This window comes from Trifolium pratense, linkage group LG5, assembly GCF_020283565.1.
Source record: "Trifolium pratense cultivar HEN17-A07 linkage group LG5, ARS_RC_1.1, whole genome shotgun sequence".
In the NCBI taxonomy this organism is placed as follows: Eukaryota; Viridiplantae; Streptophyta; class Magnoliopsida; order Fabales; family Fabaceae; genus Trifolium; species Trifolium pratense.
The window spans coordinates 18,500,569-18,526,250 of NC_060063.1; the positions used below are offsets into that span (position 1 = coordinate 18,500,569).

Sequence of the window (25,682 nt, forward strand, 5' to 3'; positions counted from 1 at the left end):
ATTATTTAAAAATTAAATTAAATAAAGAAATGAATAGAGATTAGAGGCATTACGGTTATTATATTGTTGAAGCTTTTGTTTTTGTTTTTCTGGAAAGGAAAATTAAATTGATACAGGCATACACATGTCTGAAGATACAAATTATAACCAGACAAAAACACAGATAGCTGCATTTCCAGCGACCGAATCTCTAGTACCATATGTTCCAACCATACATGCAAACGGATTGAAAATCCACTCGTTAATGGAAAAAATAAAACTTGTTTTAAATATGAATTTTAAATACTTTTTGGTAAATGAACTAGAAGTATATAATAACCATAATGCTTTTGGTTTAAAGAAAAAAAAAATTATATTTGTGAATTCACGAGAAAATTGCATCGCAACATATAATATCGCTGTATTAAAAATTGAAGAGAGAGGTAAAAATTTATTCGTGTAAATTTTGGAAGGAGTTGCAATAAATTAGGAGTATATGTAGGAAGATTTTTTCAATCTTCAGAAATATAATTACATGAGATTTTAAGTGAATAAAAAGATTTTAATCCGATGATTATTATGAATAGTTCTCATTTCTCACATAATTATCAGTTCTTACTTGATACACTCCCATATGAGAATCATTTCTCACATTCTCACTGATCTAGGGTCTTGGATCCGCCACTGAGTATCGAAATCGTGCACACTATTTATATAACATACTTTGAACATATTTGTTTATTGATATATAAAACAAATGTTAGCATATAAAATATTGTTCAATTTGTCTCGATAAATATTTTCAAAATATAAAATTTTCATAATTTTTTGTAATATATAATTGAACATATTAATGATCAAAATTGTGCATTGATATGCATACCAATGGTCAACTAAAGAAACGGATGTTGTAATATTAACAAGATCTCTAAGACCATGAGCAATGGTTGTGTTGAACCATTCTCAACATGAAATAAGTAGGGCAATGGTTGTTTAAATTGGTGTTGAAGATGAGATGGAGGAGAGAGATGTTGAGAAAACTCAACACAGTTAAAGCACTGAGCAAGGGGACACGCGACCTGCGTTTTGTGGCTCAAATGAGGCGCATGTAACACACGCGCGCAGGAGGCGAGTGAGGAAGCTTTCACGCGGAGAGAGAATGTGGTGGTGATAAGATTCAGCCACGTGGCTGGCCGGATTTTTATCTATTTAATACTTTGAACTCAATTATTTCGTTGCAAATTAATTTTTTATTTTTTCACCAAAATTCATGATTTTTTTTTTGTCTATAAATAGAGACTTGGTTCATTTGATTTGGATACAGAAAAAAAATCGATTTTTTCACTATATTAATCTTATTGTTATCTTTCTATTAGTGTTAACCTTGAAGTATTAGTCTTTTTTTTTTTTTTGTGAAATGGATTCCAATAATCATTTCAACCGCCAAAATTCTTCTAATTATCCCAACAATTATCAAAATCCCAACAATTTTCAAAATCTCAACAATTATCAAAATCCCAACAATTTTCAAAATCCAAATCAATTTTCCAACCAACATCCTCAAAACATACCTAATTTTGGTTTTGCACCAAATTTCAACCAGTCATCCTCTGTTCCAAACTTTAATCCATATTATGGATCTATGATGAGAAATCCATCTCAAGCACTCCCATTTAATGGTTATATCCCAATGGTGAATGAAAATGTTCCGAGTGGTGATGCACCTGAATTCCCGAATTTTCAACACAAATAACTATTGCTAATGAGGATTCAACTCCTAAGAGCAAGAAAAACCAGCAACCAGCATGGAACACTGAACAAAATTTGGTGCTAATTAGTGGGTGGATCAAATTTGGAACAACCAGTGTTGTCGGGAGAAACCAGAAAGGTGAAACATATTGGGGTCAAATTGCTGACTATTGTAATGAGCATTGCTCATTCGATCCTCCGCGTGATGGAGTTGCATGCCGAAACCGTTTTAATTATATGAACAAAATACTGGGTAAATGGATTGGCGCTAAGCGTTTCTAAGGAAGCGGTTGGTCCGAGAATGATGTTTTGGCAAAAGCGCAGGAAATATATGCATGTGGGAAGAATGTTCGATTCACTTTAATGGAAGAATGGAATGCTCTCCGTGATCAACCACGTTATAGTAGTCAAGTAGGATCTGGAAGTAGTGGATCTAATAGATCTCACGAGAGTGATGCATGTGGCTCAAACTCTGTAGGATCTAGTGCTCGTCCTATGGGTAGGGAGACAGCTAAAAAAAAGGGTAAAAAAAAAAGCAAGGAAACCTCGGAGTTGGTGGAAAAAGAATGGTCTGAATTCAAACAATTAAGGGAGAAAAAACTTGAACAAATGGAGAAAATGACATTGATGCAACAAGAGGCTAACCAAGTGGATAAAATGAAATTGTATCTACAGTTAAGTTCCGACGACCATCCCGATGACCGGAAGAAAAAAATGTTGGAAAAGTTGGCCCAAGAACTGTTTGATGATTAATTTCAAGCAAGTATATGTCAGTTTTATTGTGTTTGAATATGTCAGTGTAGTGTTTGCTTTAATTTTATTGCGTTGATTTATGTCAGTGTAGTGTTTGTGACATTTAAATTATTGTATGTTATCATTATTGTATGCTATCATTTTGGCAGTGTAGTACCAATCCCACATTATTGTCTGCTATCTTTATCCGATAATTAACTCTATACAATATTTATTTCAAATCCGTCGGTGGTCTACCACCCAAATCGAATCTAATCTTTATCCGATAATTAACTCTATACAATATTTATTTCAAATCCGTCGGTGGTCTACCACCCAAATCGAATCTAATCTTTATCCGATAATTAACTCTATACAATATTTATTTCAAATCCGTCAGTAGTCTACCACCCAAATCGAATCTAATCTTTATCCGATAATTAACTCTATACAATATTTATTTCAAATCCGTCAGTAGTCTATCATTTATATATAAGGACCCATACAACCATTTATGTACCAATCTACCTCCAATATCCCAAATCTCATCCAACTACTTCCAATATCCCAAATCTCATCTAATCTACTTCCAATATCACAAAAAATGGATCCATCAAAATTTCATTTTGATATCGCAGCCTACAAACAAAGACGTGAAATTGATGACGCTTATATACTCAATCGATTTAGAGAGCGTCGACAGCAAATATTGGAAGATAATGCACCTCGTTCTAGAAAACATCTCAATAGAGATCATGCAGCGGCAAACCAAAGACTAATTTACGACTACTTTGCCGATGAACCTACATATGACGATGCAATGTTTCGTCGTCGCTACCAGATGCAAAAACATGTTTTCCTTCAAATTGTTGGGGACCTTTCAAGTAGTGATAACTACTTCACCCAGCGAGTTGATGCAACCAATAAAGAAGGTATATCACCTTTAGCAAAATGTACCACAGCTATGCGTATGTTAGCATTGAAGGGATTTTAATCCTCTTAGCGGAACAATCCCGATGAACGGATCTTGATTAAACCATTAATCACAAATCAAAGAACACAAAACCACAAGTTTATGTGTTTACCTCTTGAAGTGCAGAACCTTTGAAGTAGAAATTGTTTCTGATCACGAGCAAAGCAAAGTAGCGATGCATCTACTCAGTCCACACGAACAGACCTTTTCCTATGTTGGTACCTGATACATCTTCCAATTTACTTTTTTGATCTTCTATCAAAAAGAAATAAAGTGTCAAAACTTGTATTTGAATCGTTGGTGAGATCTGGTTTTCCGTTGCTTGCAAGATTAAACCATTACCATCTTTAATGAGGTCAAGGGAATCTGCAACGTAAGGAAAACAATTTTCTGCCTCATCTTATGAGACAAACGATTCAAATCATATATTTTGACCTTTGTAATAGATATTTCAATCTTCTGAAGCTTGTAAGCTTACAGAGTTGACATCCGAGCATAAAGTTTATTCCAGACTACAATCTGGGTATACTGTTCTTCGATTTGGAAAATCAGTATCATTGTAACTCATTTACAATGATCCTTTCCAGATCCAATCAAGAAGCCATCCTTAGTCCTTTTAAGATATCCATGGATATTCTTGATGGTGATCTAATGACAATCACTAGAAATAATTTGGTACATGTTGTTTATGCTAATAACATATAGTACATCTGGTCTAGTACATATCTGTTGAGGCAAAATCCATTTTAGTGTTTTAATGACAACAAACCTTATGGAATAAATGTTAAGTTTTATGAATGGTGATCTACTGATGTTTGCACTTGAGTTTTTGTTGAAAGATAGATATTAGCAAATGGATGAGCTAGAGGCCACTCACATCAACAAGTGCATTTATATACTCAAACAATGAAAGAATTGGAGTATCATCAGATAATTACAACAGTAGATCACACGCATCAAGAAGATTTTTAAAGACTGTTGTTTTGAATCATAAAAAGATTCATCGAAGGATCAAGCAAGGAAGTGAGCTTCATGTTTAATTGTCTTCCTCATCACTACAAGGTTCACAACAAGTATTGAATAATCAAGGAAGAATTTGAGGATCATAGTTGAAGAATCAGGATGGAAAAACCTGCATCACAAGCTACTCAAGAATATATTGATATTATGTGACAAGGCTTACAATGAGTTTTTGAGTTATAAGCCTTAAGGATTTACTACTACAATTAACATCAATGGAAATGATGCATTCATTGAGGATCTTCAAAACCTACTCAAAGTATCATTTTACTAAAGCTTCTCAAGATGACAACGTTTGAGAATGATGGTCCATGAGTTTTTCAAAGAAGCTTATGCACAAGGAATAAAAGTTTTAATCATTCTCAATGATGAGTACTCTCATGCCTCCACTAAAGAATCTTAAAGATCATCAATGAGCAAGCAACCATGTGTGCAAGATCGCGTGTCTCACTCCTTGAAGAAAATCTTGAATGCTGGTTCAAGAATGCTCTGAGAACATTCTACAGTTCATGCTTCATTTTCTCCAAGAACGAGCTTCATAGCAAAAGTACCTATTTCTTTAAGTCAACTCTGTTCAAGACAAAGAAGCACTTTTATCTTGGTTTTAACTCACAAGATCACAACAGTTTATGATCAATTAAGGCAAGGGATATTTGGGAGAAAAGTGACTTTCCCCTTTGGCCATAGTTAAGGATCAAGCATGTGCAACATGATAAATTCTCAAGGCAAGATCTCATCAGGTGTCTCAAGTGTGTTTAGACAAAGTTTACATAGACCAATGAGAATGGGACAACACATCTTCAACTCATAGTTGTCATGTACTTTCAATTTCATTATTAAATGAACATTCTCCAAAGAGATTAATTTTTAATCAAGAAAGAAAGTACTTGGAAAGGACATCATGAACAGTTCCAAGAAGGACAATACAACTGCTTCCTCTATATATTAGAGCTGGTTTCTGTCATGCATCAAATCTGCTCCAAAAGAACAAAGTCATATGTTACCCAGTCTGAAGAACACTCTGAGAACGATGCTGAGAATGACTGTCCTTTACATTTGAAGATGCAAACTCATCTACAGCTGGCCAAAACGTGTTTAAATGATTTGCAACGGCTATACTTGGTGGAAAAGCAATGGACAACTATCTACAACTCACTGCAAGCTGTCAATACTGGCTCTTTTATTTGAAAAGTTGAAGAACTGCCTGGAGAACATTCTGAGAAAGAATAGTCAGCACTTATCTCTTCAACAAATCATCATGAGCTGTCTTATTTGAAGAAACTAGCCGTTAGAGACTTCCTTTGGGACCAAGGAACTGAAGACACAACCTCAACTATAAATAGAAGACATTGGTGCCTTTGAAGAGCAAGAGTTGAAGCTACAAATCATCAATCACTTGTTTTTGTCTACAAGTCATAAAACTCTTCTTTTATCACTCACACTCAAGATCTACATTCTCATCATACTTCTGAGTTTAGAGTGTTTTTATTTGCTTCTCAAACTAACCTTTGAGTTTCTAAAAGCAAATAACTCAAGAGACCATTTTTCAACATAACCCATTTTTAAGTGGTTACATCTTGGTCTCTTTATTTAAATCTCTCTCACTCCAAACATTGTAATCTCAATACTTGGATCAGTATATCATTTGAGTGAACTGAGAGTTTTTTCCATTGTAACAAACTTCTCAATTGTTTGAGTTTTTGTAAAAGCTTGAAGATCCAAACTATCATCATTTGTAAAAGATTGGCTCAAGTCAATACGTAACTATTGATTGAGTGACACCTTATAAAGTCTGGAGGACTTAGGTAGATCAAGCGAGTGAAGCTTGGAAGATTATGATCTTGGACTAGATCAAGGAAGAAGTGTAATTTGAGATCGGTAGTATCTCATAGTGGATAATCTCACAGGAGCGTGAGGACTGGAGTAGCCCATACTATTAGGGGGTGAACCAGGATAATTGTTTGTGTGTTGTTTCTCTTCCTTATTCTCTTTTATTTACCGTAAACACACATCACACAAAGCACTTCATTATATTTAATTTGAATTCTTACGCAGTAGAGAACGTTCTCGGAACAATCTATTTTATAGTAAAGAACGTTCTCAGACCAAGCTGTTCTATAATTCACTAACATTTATCCAAGTATACACTTGAGATCAATTTTGTAGAATGCAGGATTAATTTTTTAAAAGAGTCACAATTCAAACCCCCTTTCTTGTGACTATTTCTTCCACTTCCATTGGCATCAGAGCTCTGCCTCTAAGGTTTGAGCACTTAACAGTGTAAGAGGAAAAGATTCAGGAAGGAAGTGATGTCGAAACCTGCAAATCAAAGTTCGAGCCATAAATGCAAAAAGAAGGGACATTCCAAAACTAAATGTCATAAGAACAAGAAAGTGCAAAGAAAGCTTGCTTCAAAGATGAAATCTACGATGGCAGCTAAAGATGACTCTGATGGCTCAAAAATAGAAGAAAAAGTCAACTCATGTTCAATGGTAGATAAAGAGGTAACAACTTTTGAATCTTGTCCTGCATGTAAAGTAATGGAAGTTGGATTTGATAATCTTCTAAAAAGCTCAAACATTATATCTCAAAAGTATACAATTATGGAAAATCGACTATTTGAGATTGAGAAAGAAAATGAGAAATTGCAAATCTTAAATGATAAATATTTTAAAATGATTCAAGAATTGCAATACTCTCATTTGGAAATGTTTGAACAAACAAAGATTCTCAACGAGGAAAAAATCAATAATCATCTTCCAGAATGCTCTATGAATCATGAAGAGAATGATGTTTTGAAAGGAAATGTTTTAGAATTGAAAAACGACATTACAAGTTCTGCAAAATCTAGAGAAACTTTTCAAAACATAAAGGAATCACAAGTAGTAATTTTTGACAAAACTTATTTAGGTTGTGGAAATTTTCAAAAACAAAAGTCTTATGAGAATTTTTTTGTTCCTCATAAAGATAAAAAATTACAGAGATACAAATGTTCATATTGTTACAAATATGGACATATTGAATCCTTTTGTTTTAAGAAAAAATTCAAAAGAAAAGAACATTCTCATCAGAAACAAGAACATTCTCAGAAGGTTCTCAAAATGCATTCTTATTCCAAAACTTCCTATAAGAGATCAACTTATCATCATAAGAACCCACTTGGGTTGGTGCTTTGGTATTGGCTTGGGACCTGGGAGTGTGCTCCTCTTGAGGTCTGAGGTTCGATTCTCTCTGACGCCAATTTGGGTGGGCTAATTTAGTTTCTTCAAAAAAAAACTTATCATCATAAGAAGAAATCTTATAAGAGGAATGACACTAACCTTCAAGGACCCAGATCACTATGGGTACCAAAATCATTACTAACTTGTGTTGCAGGAACATCTTTAAGCAGTCAAGTAAAAGCCTTAAGACTTGGAAAATTGATACTCAAGGAATATGACTTGAGAAAGACAATATTTCCTCATATTTAAAAAAGGATGAATGTGATCTGCAACCTTTGGAATCATTGACAAAAATCAAACCAAAGGTATTTGTATCATTAGTAAAATGATTTTGCATAAATTAAGGATGATGATATGTTAAAGGTGTAACACATAACTTCTCTAATTTGGTAACATTGGAACTGAAGTTATTTCATATTCATCCTCATGATCATGATTTTTCATTTAAAAATCTTTATGTTAATACATAGATGAATTTTAGACCATATCATACTTTAAATGTTTTTGGCATAAAAGAGTTTTGTCAAATATGACAACTATTGCAAATTTATCCAAATTTGGTCTGATAAGATATTTTTCAAAATTGGTTGTGAAAATGATATAATTTGTAAACTTATATTTATTGTATCAAGAAGTTGTCTTCTTTTCAAAAATACAATTTCAACCAAAAAACTCTTGAACCACTTCATATTGGTTTATTTGTTCTTGTCAAAACTACAAGTCTTATGACTTCTTTATTCTTAATGATTTATTCAATGATCCACTTGGACATTATTTTTAAGAGCATAAGAGTGGTGCCTTTTAACCCTTTTTAAGTTCTTTGAAAAAGGGTTCATTTGTTAGAAGCTCAAAAATAATTTTCTATAAGTAGTGATCATGTGGAGATTATGAAAAACTTTCTTTCACAACTTTCTTTAAAGAAAATGGTATTTAAGTTGATTTTTCTTGATTTAGAATTTCAACAAAAATAGAGTTGTTTTAATGGCTAGAATATTTTTAAATGTTGAAAAATACTCTTGAAAGAAACCATAGATATTACATATTATGTTTTTGAATCATGTTTGTATCTTGAGTAAAACTTCATGCCATTTTGAAAGTATAAAAATTCAATCATATCATGATTTTATATTTTTGATGTTATTACTATTTTTGGCATAGTAAAGAAAACAATTTTTGGGATACTCTCTTTATGCATTTTACTTTTAATGAGTTTGATATGAAGAGAAGATATAATAGTGGTGTTGATGTTAATGAACAACAACGACAAAAAATCATGGATCAATAGATTGAAATTATTCGAACATCATCTTTACAAATACATCCAAAGAGTTGAGAGTAGACTTTCCATCATCCTCAAGATGGAACCTTTAAAAGCTCCATTGATATAACAATAACATTCTCCATTAGAATGAACAATGGTATTGGTACACCGTTTTGAAATTGCGAAGAAATAATTTAGTCATAGAAATGTTCAATTTGCAATTGGTGTTAAGATGAATGAATCTCCATCATCAACTCTCGAGAAGGAATTCAAGTTGTTTCACAATATATGTCAACATTGTGTATTTCCTAGAAAAGGAAGCAAAGAAAAGGTTTTGGAGAATGACATGTTTGTCATGTATCACCTTACTAAGTGGTTGAAGCTGAATCTCTAACACATCATCTTGCAACATACGATCAATGCAGAAGAGTCTGTAACAAGGAAAGTTACTCTCCCTTATGGGATGATCTTCACCAAGATTATTCATATCTACAAGATTGAATTCAAGAAGAAGAAAACAGTCAACTTTTGCACTACCTTTGACTTCAAATGTTCATCAAATGAAAAAGGAGTTTGTTAATCTTGAGGACTCTACTACTGAGGTTGGGAACAAAAAGGGAGATAGGAATTTGGAAAAGAAAATAACTTGGACGAGTTACTTAAATTATGCGTTTCATCCAGCAGATCAATCTGAGAAGGTTCTCTCTGCAAAGGCAACAAGTGCCAAAGGCAAATAAGTTCTACTTGAAGATAACCAATCTCAGTCCTACTTTTATTATCTTGACACCTCATTGAATTTTAGTTCAAGCATTGACATTGGTCTTGGATTAACCTCTTCTCAAATTGCTGCAATGATATTTGAAGGTTTTACTCTCACAACCAAACCGGTTAATCAATCACTCTTTTCACCATTGATGAATTCTACCCAAGGATCTCTAGAATCCTTTTTCAGTTCTGAATTCTCAAGTAATTTGTTAAAATCACCATTGATGGAATGACAACTAAATTTTCTTTTGAAGAAAATGAAAAATGAATTAGCATGTGGATCTCATTCTTGAATGATCATAAAGTTCTAAGAACGATCTCAAGGAAAATCAAATGATGAAATCCCAATGTTTCTGATTACAACATTGAGTTATGAGTAATTTGTTCTAAACATGATTTCCTCTTCATCGCTATTACCTAAAGTTACTCTACAAGGATGATATTTCTTAGAGAATATCTAAGAGGGTGAATTTACTCAACATTGGAGAATGCATCAAAGGATAAATCTTTTCTCCTCAACCATCAATCAAGTGTCCTCTATTTACAATGATGAACATATGGTGGAATTATGAAACAATTCAAGATGTTATCATCATTAAAATCTCATGAGAGGGAAGTCATTAAATGAGGTACACAAAATTTTAAATTTGATCACATTTGCATTATAATAAGTTTGAATATCTTTATGAAATGTTATTATGTGATTGATTGAATGATCTTGAAATCAAGAATGCTTTATGAAATGCAAGTATATGAATTTAAAGCTTAACTTGTACATCATTTTTTTTATGAATTGTATATGTTTATGCTTTCAAATAGCTTTAAAGCAATAAGGTTTGCAATCCTTGTTCCTATACTTTTCATGATTTTGGCTCACACATTGCAAAATAATCTCTTTCATATTATCATGTTAAGTGTGAAGTGAATGAACTTCATTTTTGTGCAATATCATCTTTTTACACCCTTGTAAGCATTTCTTTTTCAAATATGCTACTCATATTGCTATTAAAATTTTGTTAAGGGTTGTTTAATTTGATCAAGTCATATTTTCTCTATTTTCACAATGATCGAGTTTTAATTTAACATGCCAAAAATCGATTGAATTAACATTTGTCTTAATTCAATTTTTTTATGGTCTTGTGGCATATGTTTTAAAAAGTATATTGATTACAGTGTTAATCAATTTTTTTTTTTATATGCAAGCTATGTTATGTGCTTAATGAAAAATTATCCTTGATGATCAATGAATAATTTTTGGACTTAGTCTCTTAATTATTCTTCATGATAGACCAAAACATTTAGAACAAAAATGACAAAAACTCATAATTTTGATAATCAATATATGTCATATTTTGGTCTTCCATAAGCTTGACTTATAGTACTTTTTCATGAAAAACAATTTTTTCAATAAGTCTTTTATATGTGCACCTTTCTCAATATAAAACTTTGGATGAATCCAATTTGTTGCACATCTTGATTAACCTATAGTTTGCTTAATTGATGATTAAGTAGAACTTTTTGAACATGGCTTCTCAAAAAATTGAGATTTTGTTATGGCTTATGTAAAAGATCATCCTTCAAAGGTTTTAAATGAATATCCATTTTTTGTTGGATTTATTATTTGAAGGCTTATGTAAAAGATCCTCCTTCAAAGGTTTTAAATGAATATCCATTTTTTGTTGGATTTATTATTTGAAGGATTTTAACAAGATAACATATGATTGGTCTTCATGAGAATAATTTGTGTGTCATAAAATTAGAATTTGGTCTAAGAATAATAGTTCTTGCACATTATATTCTTAAACTCATATTTGACTTTTTATTAACATAAAAGTGTTGTTTCTACACTTGCGTGTTATGTTGTCAAAATAGAATTGTGATCAAATATTTTTTTTGCAATGGAGTATTCTTTGAATATTTTGCTTTGAAACATAATCATCTTCTTTATGAGAATATTCAAAAAAAAAAGAGAATTTGTTTTTGACAAGATGTCAATTAACTCTGATTTCGCAGCTTCCTCATATGCGCAATTTTCTCTCTAGTTTTAAAAATCATTGGAAGATTTTTAAAAGATATTTTAGTCTTGCCTATCATTTCCTTATTTTAAGAATGATCATGTTTTAAAAGAATGTCCATCTCATAAGACTTAGGGGGAGTTCTCTAAATTTGAGAATGTTTGACTTGCATTGTCATTCATTGAGGTCAAAATCACCTTTTCTAAAAATTGAGTGTTTAGCATCAATTTTTAAAACCAAATGATTACAAGTGTTTACGTGTGATTTAATCATTATTCATGTTATGATTGCAATATTAATGGAATGATTATTGATCGTCATACATGATTTGTGCTTTAATGTTTGATATATGAATGAACTTCTTAATTGCATGATTTCTATACGCAATACATTTCTTCTCTTGATTCCTATCATTGCACTTCATATTTCATATTTTCTCAATACTTTTTGATAGATGACAAAAGGGGGAGAGATATATATGATGGGAGAGAATTGTTATAAGTAATGAAGAATGTTATGAATAAACTCTTGAATGTATTTAGGGAGAGTTTAATTAGAATGATATAAATTAAACTCTTGCATGTGTTTAGGGGGAGCTTAATTGTATATCTATGAACATTCTTGCATTTATTATAATTTCCATCAATAAAACATAAAATTTATTCAAAAGGTTTGTCATCATCAAAAAGGGGGAGATTGTTGAGGCAAAATCCATTTTAGTGTTTTAATGACAACAAACCTTATGGAATAAATGTTAAGTTTTATGAATGGTGATCTACTGATGTTTGCACTTGAGTTTTTGTTGAAAGATAGATATTAGCAAATGGATGAGCTAGAGGCCACTCACATCAACAAGTGCATTTATATACTCAAACAATGAAAGAATTGGAGTATCATCAGATAATTACAACAGTAGATCACACGCATCAAGAAGATTTTTAAAGACTGTTGTTTTGAATCATAAAAAGATTCATCGAAGGATCAAGCAAGGAAGTGAGCTTCATGTTTAATTGTCTTCCTCATCACTACAAGGTTCACAACAAGTATTGAATAATCAAGGAAGAATTTGAGGATCATAGTTGAAGAATCAGGATGGAAAAACCTGCATCACAAGCTACTCAAGAATATATTGATATTATGTGACAAGGCTTACAATGAGTTTTTGAGTTATAAGCCTTAAGGATTTACTACTACAATTAACATCAATGGAAATGATGCATTCATTGAGGATCTTCAAAACCTACTCAAAGTATCATTTTACTAAAGCTTCTCAAGATGACAACGTTTGAGAATGATGGTCCATGAGTTTTTCAAAGAAGCTTATGCACAAGGAATAAAAGTTTTAATCATTCTCAATGATGAGTACTCTCATGCCTCCACTAAAGAATCTTAAAGATCATCAATGAGCAAGCAACCATGTGTGCAAGATCGCGTGTCTCACTCCTTGAAGAAAATCTTGAATGCTGGTTCAAGAATGCTCTGAGAACATTCTACAGTTCATGCTTCATTTTCTCCAAGAACGAGCTTCATAGCAAAAGTACCTATTTCTTTAAGTCAACTCTGTTCAAGACAAAGAAGCACTTTTATCTTGGTTTTAACTCACAAGATCACAACAGTTTATGATCAATTAAGGCAAGGAATATTTGGGAGAAAAGTGACTTTCCCCTTTGGCCATAGTTAAGGATCAAGCATGTGCAACATGATAAATTCTCAAGGCAAGATCTCATTGAAGTGGAAGAAATAGTCACAAGAAAGGGGGAGTTTGAATTATGACCCTTTTAAAATTTTATACTGCAAAATAAATTAAGATAATAACAGCCTACAATACCACGTTTGTTAGATCAACTGGAGAACGTTCTCCTCAGAAATATAAGTGCAAATAATTAAGTGATTAGTGTGTATAGTGTTTGCACAAAATAAAAGAGTAAGGGAGAAGAAAAACACACAAAGAATATATCCTGGTTCACCCCTTAATAGTATGGGCTACTCCAGTCCCCACTTGCGTGAGATTATCCACTATAATCTAGACCAAGATTACAGACACTTCCCTTTGATCTAAGCCCAGATCAAAGACCCTTTGTGACCTAAAACCAAGATCACAAAGTATCCAGCTATAACCAGCTGATCTACCTTTACAAGGTAACCTCAATCAATTATACCCAATTGACTTGAGAGAATCCTAAGGATTTTTCAATGATTTCTTTTGGATCTAAGCTTATAAACCTAACCGGTTGTGAAGCTTACAAATTGATACACTCAAAGTACTTTACAAAATATGATCCTAGATTTCTAGAGAGCTTTAGAGTATGAGTGGAAAAGAAGAGACAAAGATACAACCACTTAAAAGTGAGTTGTGTAGCAAAGTGGTCTCTTGAGATATTTGCTTTGTTGAAACTCAAAGGTTAGTTTGAGAAGCAAATAAAAACACTCAATATACTAGAAGTATAGATAAGAATGAAGATCTTTGAGTGTGAGTGATAAAAGAAGAGTTTTATGACTTGTTGACATAAACAAGTATGATGATTTGTAGCTTGAACTCTTGCTCTTCTTGTACAACCAACCATGCTATTTATAGATGGAGATGTCCCTTTGTAGTTTGAACATCAATTATAACCGTTGAGAGTATAGAAATAACTGTTGTGAGAGAAACAAAATAGTCCATGTGAATCTGTCCTTTAGATGCTTCAGGAGATCATTCTTCCGATGGTCTTTGACTGTCACATTGTACTTGATGGCAGAAATATTCTTTAGCCAACTGTCAATGAGTTGTTTCTGAGCATATATCCGTTGTAAACATATTCCCCATGTGTGGAAATCAGATTGGGATGCCTTTGGATAAGATTGCCACATAAGTGCAAAAATCTGGGAGACCATTCTTCCGATGGTCTCTGACTGTGACATAGTACTAGATGGCAGAGATATTCGTTTTGCCAACTGTAAATGAGTTGTTTCTGACATATATCCGTTGTAAATATACTCCCCATGTGTGTGGAAATAAGATTGGGATGCTTTGGATAAGATTGCCACATAAGTGCAAAAACCTGGGAGATCATTCTCCAGGATGTTGGAGACCTTTCTCTGAAATGGTGTGGATAAGGTCCAACGAATTTATGAGTTGTTGCAAGTTGTCAAACAGTTGTAAACACTCAAGAAAGGCATAGAGTAGTCACTGTTCACTTGTCCTTCAAAGGACACATGAATAGTAAAGGAATTATTCTTTTATGGAAGAATGTAGCCACCCTTGTCATACTCTTGTACTTGGATCAGATGTGAAGCTTCCTTGCAAGCTGTCACCACTTGTTGTTGAGTTCTCATTAGTCTAGATTATCTTCTTTAATGATGTTCTTGGAGAACATAGAGCCTTTGGCAAAAGATGTGTTCATGTAACTCCTTGAATATGACAACAAGAGAATGTTCTCTAGTCATAATTCATTTGTTGCCTTAAATGATTTATTCCACTGTTATGATCCTTGAAATAACTTTCATATAAATGTTCATTCTTGTCTTGTACCAAGTTGACTTATGAAAAGTGATTATCCTTGAACACGCAAACTTGGGAGACCGTTCTGAGAACGTTCTACTGACTTATAATTCAACCTTTGAAATGATTTCTTCTTCAAAGTTGATTCTTGTAATTGTGCTGAACTGATATGAATGCTCTTGAGGAAAATAAACATGTTCATAATGAGAACATTGTTTCATAAGAGTTGATAATATTTCTTTTCTTTATGAGAGGATAATATCTTCTTTGGTTAATCAACTTTGAATTCTTTTGTTGTTGCAAACTTCCCACAATTCCTCTTTGATGTTTTGCACACATTGTTGCTTGTTCAATGAGTATCTTTAAGATTTTTTAGTGGAGGCGTGAGTGTACTCATCATTGAGAATGATTAAACTTTTATGCATTGTGCATAAGCTCTTTTGAAAACCTCGTGGAAGATCATTCTCAAAACATTGTCATCTTGACAAGCTTTGGTAGGATGATACTTTGAGTAGCTTTTGACGATCTTTCGTACATGCATCATTCCTTTTGACATTAATTGCAATTGTAATTCTTCAAAGCATGTAGTACAAAACTCAATGTAAGTTTTATCACACAACATCAAATATATTCTTTTGTAGCTTGTGATGCAGGTTTTTCTATCTTGATTCTTCAACTACGATCCTCTTAATCTTCCTTGAATATTTAATTCCCATTGTAAACCCTGTGGTGAAGATGAAGACTATTAATCATGAAGTTCACTTTCTTGCTTGAACGTTCAATGAATCCTTGTATGATTCAAACAACAGTCTTTAAAAATCTTCATGAAGCTTGTGATACTACTACTGTTGTAATTATCTGATGATACTCCAATTCTTTCATTGTTTGAGTATATATAATGCATTTGTTGATGTGAGCGGCCTCTAGCTCGTCCACTTTTGTCATTATCTGTCTTTGAACAAAAACTCAAGTGCAACCATCAGTAGATCACCATTCATAAAACTTAACATTTATTCCATAAGGTTTGTTGTCATTAAAACACATATCAAAAAGGATTTTGCTTCAACACTCATCAGGTGTCTCAAGTGTGTTTAGACAAAGTTTACATAGACCAATGAGAATGGGACAACACATCTTCAACTCATAGTTGTCATGTACTTTCAATTTCATTATTAAATGAACATTCTCCAAAGAGATTAATTTTTAATCAAGAAAGAAAGTACGTGGAAAGGACATCATGAACAGTTCCAAGAAGGACAATACAGCTGCTTCCTCTACATATTACAGCTGGTTTCTGTCATGCATCAAATCTGCTCCAAAAGAACAAAGTCGTATGTTACCCAGTCTGAAGAATACTCTGAGAACGATGCTGAGAATGACTGTCCTTTACATTTGAAGATGCAAACTCATCTACAGCTGGCCAAAACGTGTTTAAATGATTTGCAACGGCTATACTTGGTGGAAAAGCAATGGACAACTATCTACAACTCACTGCAAGCTGTCAATACTGGCTCTTTTATTTGAAAAGTTGAAGAACTGCCTGGAGAACATTCTGAGAAAGAACAGTCAACACTTATCTCTTCAAGAAATCATCATGAGCTGTCTTATTTGAAGAAACTAGCCGTTAGAGACTTCCTTTGGGACCAACGAACTGAAGACACAACCTCAACTATAAATAGAAGACATTGGTGCCTTTGAAGAGCAAGAGTTAAAGCTACAAATCATCAATCACTTGTTTTTGTCTACAAGTCATAAAACTCTTCTTTTATCACTCACACTCAAGATCTACATTCTCATCATACTTCTTAGTTTAGAGTGTTTTTATTTGCTTCTCAAACTAACCTTTGAGTTTCTAAAAGCAAATAACTCAAGAGACCATTTTTCAACATAACCCATTTTTAAGTGGTTACATCTTTGTCTCTTTATTTAAATCTCTCTCACTCCAAACATTGTAATCTGAATACTAGGATCAGTATATCATTTGAGTGAACTGAGAGTTTTTTCCATTGTAACAAGCTTCTCAATTGTTTGAGTTTTTGTAAAAGCTTGAAGATCCAAACCATCATCATTTGTAAAAGATTGGCTCAAGTCAATACGTAACTATTGATTGAGTGACACCTTATAAAGTCTGGAGGACTTAGGTAGATCAAGCGAGTGAAGCTTGGAAGATTATGATCTTGGACTAGATCAAGGAAGAAGTGTAATTTGAGATCGGTAGTATCTCATAGTGGATAATCTCACAGGAGCGTGAGGACTGGAGTAGCCCATACTATTAGGGGGTGAACCAGGATAATTGTTTGTGTGTTGTTTCTCTTCCTTATTCTCTTTTATTTACCGTAAACACACATCACACAAAGACTTCATTATATTTAATTTGAATTCTTACGCAGTAGAGAACGTTCTCGGAACAATCTATTTTATAGTAAAGAACGTTCTCAGACCAAGCTGTTCTATAATTCACTAACATTTATCCAAGTATACACTTGAGATCAATTTTGTAGAATGCAGGATTAATTTTTAAAAAGAGTCACAATTCAAACCCCCCCTTTCTTGTGACTATTTCTTCCACTTCAATATCATGATACACATGATCAATCCAATTGCCAAAACATTTGGATACTTCTCATGTATCCCTTTCTCATCCAATGAGGTTGGATATTGTCTTCGAGACAAAAAAATACATCATGTGACGTATGCAATAATTTCAATAAAATTAAGCACATGAGGTGTCTGTACACTTCATCAAATTTGTACATAGGCTAAGGTTGAGATATGTCAACAATTTATATCTATAGATCTTGATTCCTATCTTTTAGGAAGTCTCACCTAAGTATTTCATCAAGAAATAATTACCTAATCATGTCTTACATGTGTAGTGTATGAAAAATGTCTTGATGATCAGTATGTCATCCACATATAATACCAGTTTAATTTAAATACTCCCACTGACTTTCTTGTGTGCACAAGAGTTCCTTTATTAATCTTAGTTTTCATAAAACTTGATCAATAAAACTGATAATTCAACTTTGAGAAATTTGAACAAATTCATAAATGAATTTTGTAATTTATATACTTTTCTAGCATCCTTTAGATTAACGAAACCCTATCCATATGTCAAATACATATGTAAGGTCATTCCAATTAAGGAATGCAACCTCGTTATCCATCTGCCAGAACTCGTAGTAAAACATACAATAATTGCAAGTGGAATCAAATGAGTTTAAGCACTATGATTGAAATAAAGGTTTCATCATAATTACATCATGATTTGTGTGAAACCTTTCACATTCAATCACACCTTAAATGTATTCACAATACCATCAATGTGAGTCTTTAAAACAAGACTCATATTTATCCTATGAGTCTTACTCAATTGGATGACAAAACAATATCCATATATGTTTTGTCTACATGTACTCTTTATAAGTCACATTCGCATCTTCCATGAGCATCATATACCACCTTGTCGAGTCATGGTAAAACCGTGACTCTCAACTGTGTGATATGACATATTCGACTTATATAGGTCTTGAGCTACTCGAACTGTTGATCCAACAACTCCTGTTGAACCAATTCATGTTCCATTCTCAAAAACATGTGTTTTGTGGTACTCGAATTTACTCAAGTTCTACATCACTCTCACTATCTCTTCTAGAGACACATTCCTTCTAAAGGAATATTTTAATTCTAGTAACAAATCAACTTTTGTCTTAGAGAGTGTTGTAGAATTAGTATTTCTAAGTTTCTTTAGGATCCCTCCACAAATACACATTAATCCAAATTGGAATTATGTTTATGTTATAAACCTTACAATCCCAAACTACCATAAAGTCAAACTAGGTACTTTTACCTCCATATCAAATATGGTGTCTTTATGATTTCTTTTATTGGAACTTTTGTGGGTAAAGAATAACTCTAATTAAAATAATTTTTCGAAAGAGTCGTCAGAGATAAACGAACTATCTTATTTGTAATCATGTCAAACATGATGTAATATAAATAGTTATTACTATACTCCTTATCCAAGTATTTACCATTACGACTTGTTTGTATGGTCTTAATACTTTTTCAAAATTATTCATTTACTTCATAAATTCTTTGAACAAATTCAAAGAATCATACTTTGTGTCAACCACACATATTCACATCTACTAAGCTAATTAGTAACGTAAATGAAGTAAAAGAAATAAAATTATATCTAGCAAATAATTAGTTTAGTAGTTCATATACATCTCATATGTATATATTTCAAATAGATCAAATGTCACTTTACCTTAGTTGGTAATTGACATACTGAACTATTTTCAAAAGTGGAACTCACATCCTTCAAATGATATAAATCAAATGAGTCCTAAATTCCTATCTATATGGAATCTAGAAATGTGTGACTCACTTATTAATACTAAACAATATTGCTACTAATATGCATAAGGTTCAAATCTTATTTGATTCCTTTTCATGATTGTTATATATAAGGTTATCAAGTTGATGGAACTCAATTCCATTACTTGATTAGAACACTAGAATAGAAAACATTGTTGGAATAATGTAACAACACTTGTCTGTTATTCATGCAAGCAGTCCTTTTCTTGTCAATACAAGGTTTAGGTTCAACGTTTCTATTATTAAAGGAAACTTAATAACAATTATTTGGTTCCGTGTCAAACTCAACTTCTACGATCAATGAAACTATTTCATTCTAATCGTAGGTTGATTTTATCTATAGTCAAATTTTCACTTCTTTAAAACAACTTCATATTTCAACAAATATGAAATTAACAACCGGTATCATATACCTAAGATAAAAAGTGGATAATTTAACTTTCTATAACAAGGTCAATGAAGAAGTCTTACTTCTTTCTTCAACTTTAACTCTTCCAAATCATTAGTAGTTTTTCTCGTATTTGAGAGAACAATTCTCAATACATGTACCAATTCAGAAATTCCTTTCTGAACTATTTATCCTTCGTAAGGACATTTTACAATAAAATATAAAATATATGCCAAATATATCTAACTACGAAAATAAGAATATTTGTATCATGATTAAAACATATTTAACTAGGTCTTTAATTAAATATGCTCCCACTATTTTACTCAAACCAAATGACCCTCGACATTTGATTCGAAAAATCCCGTTGGAAGATTTTCTAGTGGGAATGAGATCCATATTTTACTATGTTCTAAGTCAGCGTTGGACTGATTACACAAAACATAGTTATTTTAGGTAGGAAACTCCTTTCCAATTGTATCTCATACAACTCTCATATCCTTTCCGTTGGGTGAATAACACTTATTCTAATCCATCATATGGAGTAACCCAACACTTGCTTTTAAAATCATATAATCATATTATATTTCTTTTAGTTAAGTTAGACCCAATGAATAGCAATCGGGTAAACTGGTTACCTCACTGCAACTTATCAATATAGACAATGCACTTTACGTTGGCAAAACCTACATTGATCGATATTGATCTTGAAGGGTGCTAAATGTTGGAAAGCTTTCAATTTAATATTTCTTTTAAGGGATTTTAATTAAATTTAATCTCACCGTATTTTGTATCTCATACAAAACGTGTTTCAATTTACATGACACTCATGTAAATATTTGTTTAACAATTATATAAAATATTCAAAACATATATAATTAAAACATTCATCTCATGCATCACATACATAAAATAAACTAAGGTAGTATAGTTATGGCCTCCTAAAACGAAAGAATTAAATAAACTAATTTATTACAATTCTTTGACCCTCGAGCAAACTTCTCAAGTTTCTCCAACGTCATCCTTTGTTTGGTTTTGTCTCCCGTCATCACGAGCAATTACAATTATTTAAAATAAATAAATAAAGTAAATAAATTGTCACGACACGCAGGTCGTATTTAAAAAATAATAACCACGACACGCAGGTCGTATTTAAACCAAACAAAATAAAATCAAACACGCTATGACCATAACTATACACCTCTAATAACTAATTAAAATTAAATAATTAATTAGCGCATCAAAAAATTATTTAACAATAATTATTAAATAACACTTTAATTATTTTCATTAAGTATTAATTCAAAGAAATTACTATAATTGATCATAATTGATTTCCAAGACCAAAATAGGATTCCGGTCATTAAAAACAATGAAACCAATTAATTTTGAATTTGATTTGCTGTTTCAAAACATGGCTAATATAATTTATTGATATATATGGCAGTTCCAAATTTTTCAAAAAGGAAAGAAAAATGGCAGTTCCAAATTTGAACTATTCTTTCTTGGAAAGTTAATATATTATCAATCAATTATATTTAATAAAAAATCACATCTCATGTGATAATGATCCGCATAATGTTTCTTTTAAATAACAATTCTCCAATTATTAAATATATAGATTTATTTGATCAAAACTCTTTTGAATCAAATTATTTCCCAAAATTGGTAATATTATTTTTAAAACAATTTCAAAATATATTTCTTGAATTTTAAAACGATTTCAAAATTAAATTATATTTGTCAAGATCTCTTTCAATTACTAACTAATTGCTGCATCAACACTTGATGCGTTTATACAATAATTATCGTTCCATTCATAGGTAAGCAATTACTTGTTCAATCTGACTGACCGTAGTGACTTACACTTCACCAGAAAAGACGGTTCCGAAGCATAAACACTAATCATTCGAATGAACAATAATTACTTATTCTAGGCTGAATGAGCGAATTAATAAGTATATCATATATACTCGATTAGTGTACCAAATTAAAAGAAATCAATTATGTATCATATACATACTTATATCAATTATATATGACGGACAAAACAAACATATAAACTATATAAACATGCTTGAATCATGTAAACACATTCCGACAATAATTATATCACCATATAATTATTGATATGCATTAGCGGTAATTGGATTAAATGATTTAATCACAATCGATGCTCTGATACCACTGAAGGGATTTAAGAGGAGTTTTTTAAAAAAAAATTAATCCTCTTAGCGGAACAATGCCGATGAACGAATCTTGATTAAACCATTAATCACAAATCAAAGAACACAAAACCACAAGTTTATGTGTTTACCTCTTGAAGTGCAGAACCTTTGAAGTAGAAATTGTTTCTGATCACGAGCAAAGCAAAGTAGCGATGCATCTACTTAGTCCACACGAACAGAACTTCTCCGATGACCGGTGCTAGCCAATTCCACCAGAGATTCAGAGAGAATAGGGTTTAGAGAGCGGCGGCTAGGTTTCACTTTGTGAATTAGGTTAAGCTTACAAAACTTCATCACAAGGGTTCTATTTATAGAACCACTTGTGTGGTCATCAAGCCAAACACTGCACCTTACCTTACGGTGGACCGCATTTCTCTATTTTTCATAAATTAAATAATAAGTCATACTTAATTATTTAATTACTAATAAGTCCTGCTTATTATTTTATAAATAAGTCTTACTTATTTATTTCTCTCATCTATCTGTCCTTTGTGTGTGACCCTATAGGTTCTCGTAACGTTGACAATAATATTAAATCACATATTTAATATTATAAATAGTGAGCAGTATCTAGCAACACATCACTGCTACCCAAGTGACGAGAATGTCATGTGATTTGACGAAACCTTTCCGTGATAACGACCGGGTGTATAATTACCCCTTTGCCCTTATATCTATATTGAACACAAGGCATAGATCGTGTCACCCTTGTATGGTTCAATATCTTATTTCTTGATCCCAGAATATACTGAACAACGAATAAGCTCAATATCTCATATTGACTTAGTTCGGCGTGGCCACGCATTTTATCAGTCATATTCCAAGAGGCCTACAGATATTGCTCCTGTTATGTAGGAGGGGCAAATTCCATCTAGGTCACTCATGTCCCTCAGCATGATTTATGGAGCACCCATCAACCGACTTTATAGTCATCCTGTTACGGACAATGTTTGAACGGCAACTAAGTACTCTACTCCACATCTAGGGTCCATATAGTGGTTTCAGGTCGAAGGGTGGTATACACCATTATCACTATGAGAATAACTTATGACACTTTTCATAACATACTATGTAGCATTCTCATGGCGGGTCAATCCAATATAAATATTACTCCTAATATTTATATCTATGTGAAGACTTGATATCTCATATCCATGACTCGTGAGATGAAGTCATCAGTCTACTCACATAATAGTCTCTATGTTTTACTGTTATCCCACATCACAGTAAAACTTGACTATGGATACTTTAAGAATAGTGTCATTATGTTTAATGGAGTCTCACTATTAAGTCACACTTAATGTTCCATTAATTAGACTAGCTATTCTAGGGACTTTATTAGTTTGAAACAAACATAATAAAGAAATGCCTTATTATATATATTAAAATATATAAATCAAAGTCATCATACAAAAGACGATTCTATCAAAATAGATTGGCTTTTAGGGCTTACTCCAACAAGCATATGGTATGACAGCAGATGCGGTCGATGAGTACATCAAAATAAGAGGTACTACAACATTGGAGTGCTTACGTAGATTCTGTAAAGGAATCATACGATTGTATGAGCAAGTGTATCTGAGAGCACCAACCCAAGATGACCTGCAAAAAATACTACATGTTAGTGAAATGCGGGGGTTCCCAGGGATGATTGGGAGTATTGACTGCATGCATTGGGAGTGGAAAAATTGTCCTAAAGCATTGGAAGGTCAATTTACTAGGGGGGATAAGGGAACCACCACAGTTATTCTTGAAGCAGTTGCATCTCATGATCTATGGATCTGACATGCATTTTTTGGATGTCCGGGAACGTTGAACGATATAAACGTTTTAGATCGGTCACCGGTGTTTGATGACGTGGAACAGGGAAATGCTCCTACTGTTAATTTCTTTGTGAATCAGCGTCCCTATAATATGACATACTATCTAGCTGATGGTATCTACCCTTCTTATCCAACTTTCGTCAAATCGATTAGACTTCCTCAAAGTGAACCCGATAAGTTATTTGCAAAATATCAGGAGGGATATCGGAAGGACATCGAACGTGCATTTTGTAACACCCAAACCCATTATTTATATATTTCTACCTTTAGTAAAATCTTTTTCAAAATACGCAACGGAAAGTAATGTTTGATATTATAAAAGTTGTGGTTCGAGTATTACATTCTTCAATCAAAATAATACTAATGTGGTTAATTAGTAAAAATACTTGTTTATACAAATCTTAAATCAACTAATGTAATTATTAGCTATACAAAACAACCTAGATAAGGGACTCTATATACATATAAAACCCCTTTTTCCCGTGTCACAATCAGAGCGGAGCTTCACCGACGACTCGACATCGAATACCACAAAAACCTGTCAATCTGGACCCCCAACGGTCCATCACATAACACATAAAAGAGAGTTAGATAACATACTCAAAAATACAAGTGCAAGTAAAAGGGTACTTAAACACTTCTTCAATAATCATGCATATATCATACATTCATACATATTCATCAACAATCTACCATTCAATTTTAAGTACATAAACACATATAATCGAATACCCACACAATCAATTATCACTTATCACAATTAGTCAAGTATGTGTCACATATCACTTACCACATAAATGTACACATAACCTAATGCATTCTAATGCGTCAACTTCATGCAATGTCACCCTAGACATATCTAATGCATGTGGTACCGTTTCGTCTTTATTAGAGTATCTCACCTCTAATATTCGTCTTTATCGGATAAATATAATCCGATATCCGTCTTTATTGGAATATCCAATATACAACAACAAAATTCATGAATGCATGTATATGTTTTTCATGAATTCACCAACAATTATTTAGCATAAAGCTCGTCATTTACTATGTGGAACACTATCCAACATACATCATTATTAAGATTAGCAAAACCTTAATATTCGTCATTTACAACTTCATACATAATTAACAATCATTATAAGCATCAACAAGCATCAACAATTGATGACGTTAGTCATTACATGGAAATAAAGACCATTTTCAAGTGTTTTTAGAGGTTTTTGACCTAAATCATGAAGAATAAGACACTGATTTGAAACTACATGCAAAGGAAGATAGCAGATGAAAATTTGTGAAATTTGAAGTATTTTTCGCCTGGGGCGGAAAAACTGCTGAAGAAATTGGTTTGCTCTCTGTTCTGCCGTTTCAGGCGAAATTCTGGCGCCTGGGGCGAGACTGCTTGCGTTTTCTACACCAAATCACCCAAAAATCCCATTTTTCATGTTATAAATCCCAAAAGAGTTTGTATTCAAGCATAACAAACATGGATAAACACAAAAGGACAGTTCATTTCTCAGATCCACATCATAAACATCAAAAAAGTAAAGATTGAACACTTTTTCATCAAAACTCTCAAGAACACAAAGTTCTTGAGTTTAATCTTTCATAAACTCGTTTTTTAACCATTAAATCTGTCCATTAATCATGTTAAAAGCATGTTA

At 32.5% G+C, this 25,682-nt stretch overlaps 1 pseudogene; it reads left to right on the top strand.

Moving 5' to 3' along the window:
- The first annotated feature begins 1,621 nt into the window (after positions 1 to 1,621).
- The window catches only part of LOC123883683, a 30,636-nt pseudogene continuing 6,575 nt past the window's right edge, over positions 1,622 to 25,682 (top strand).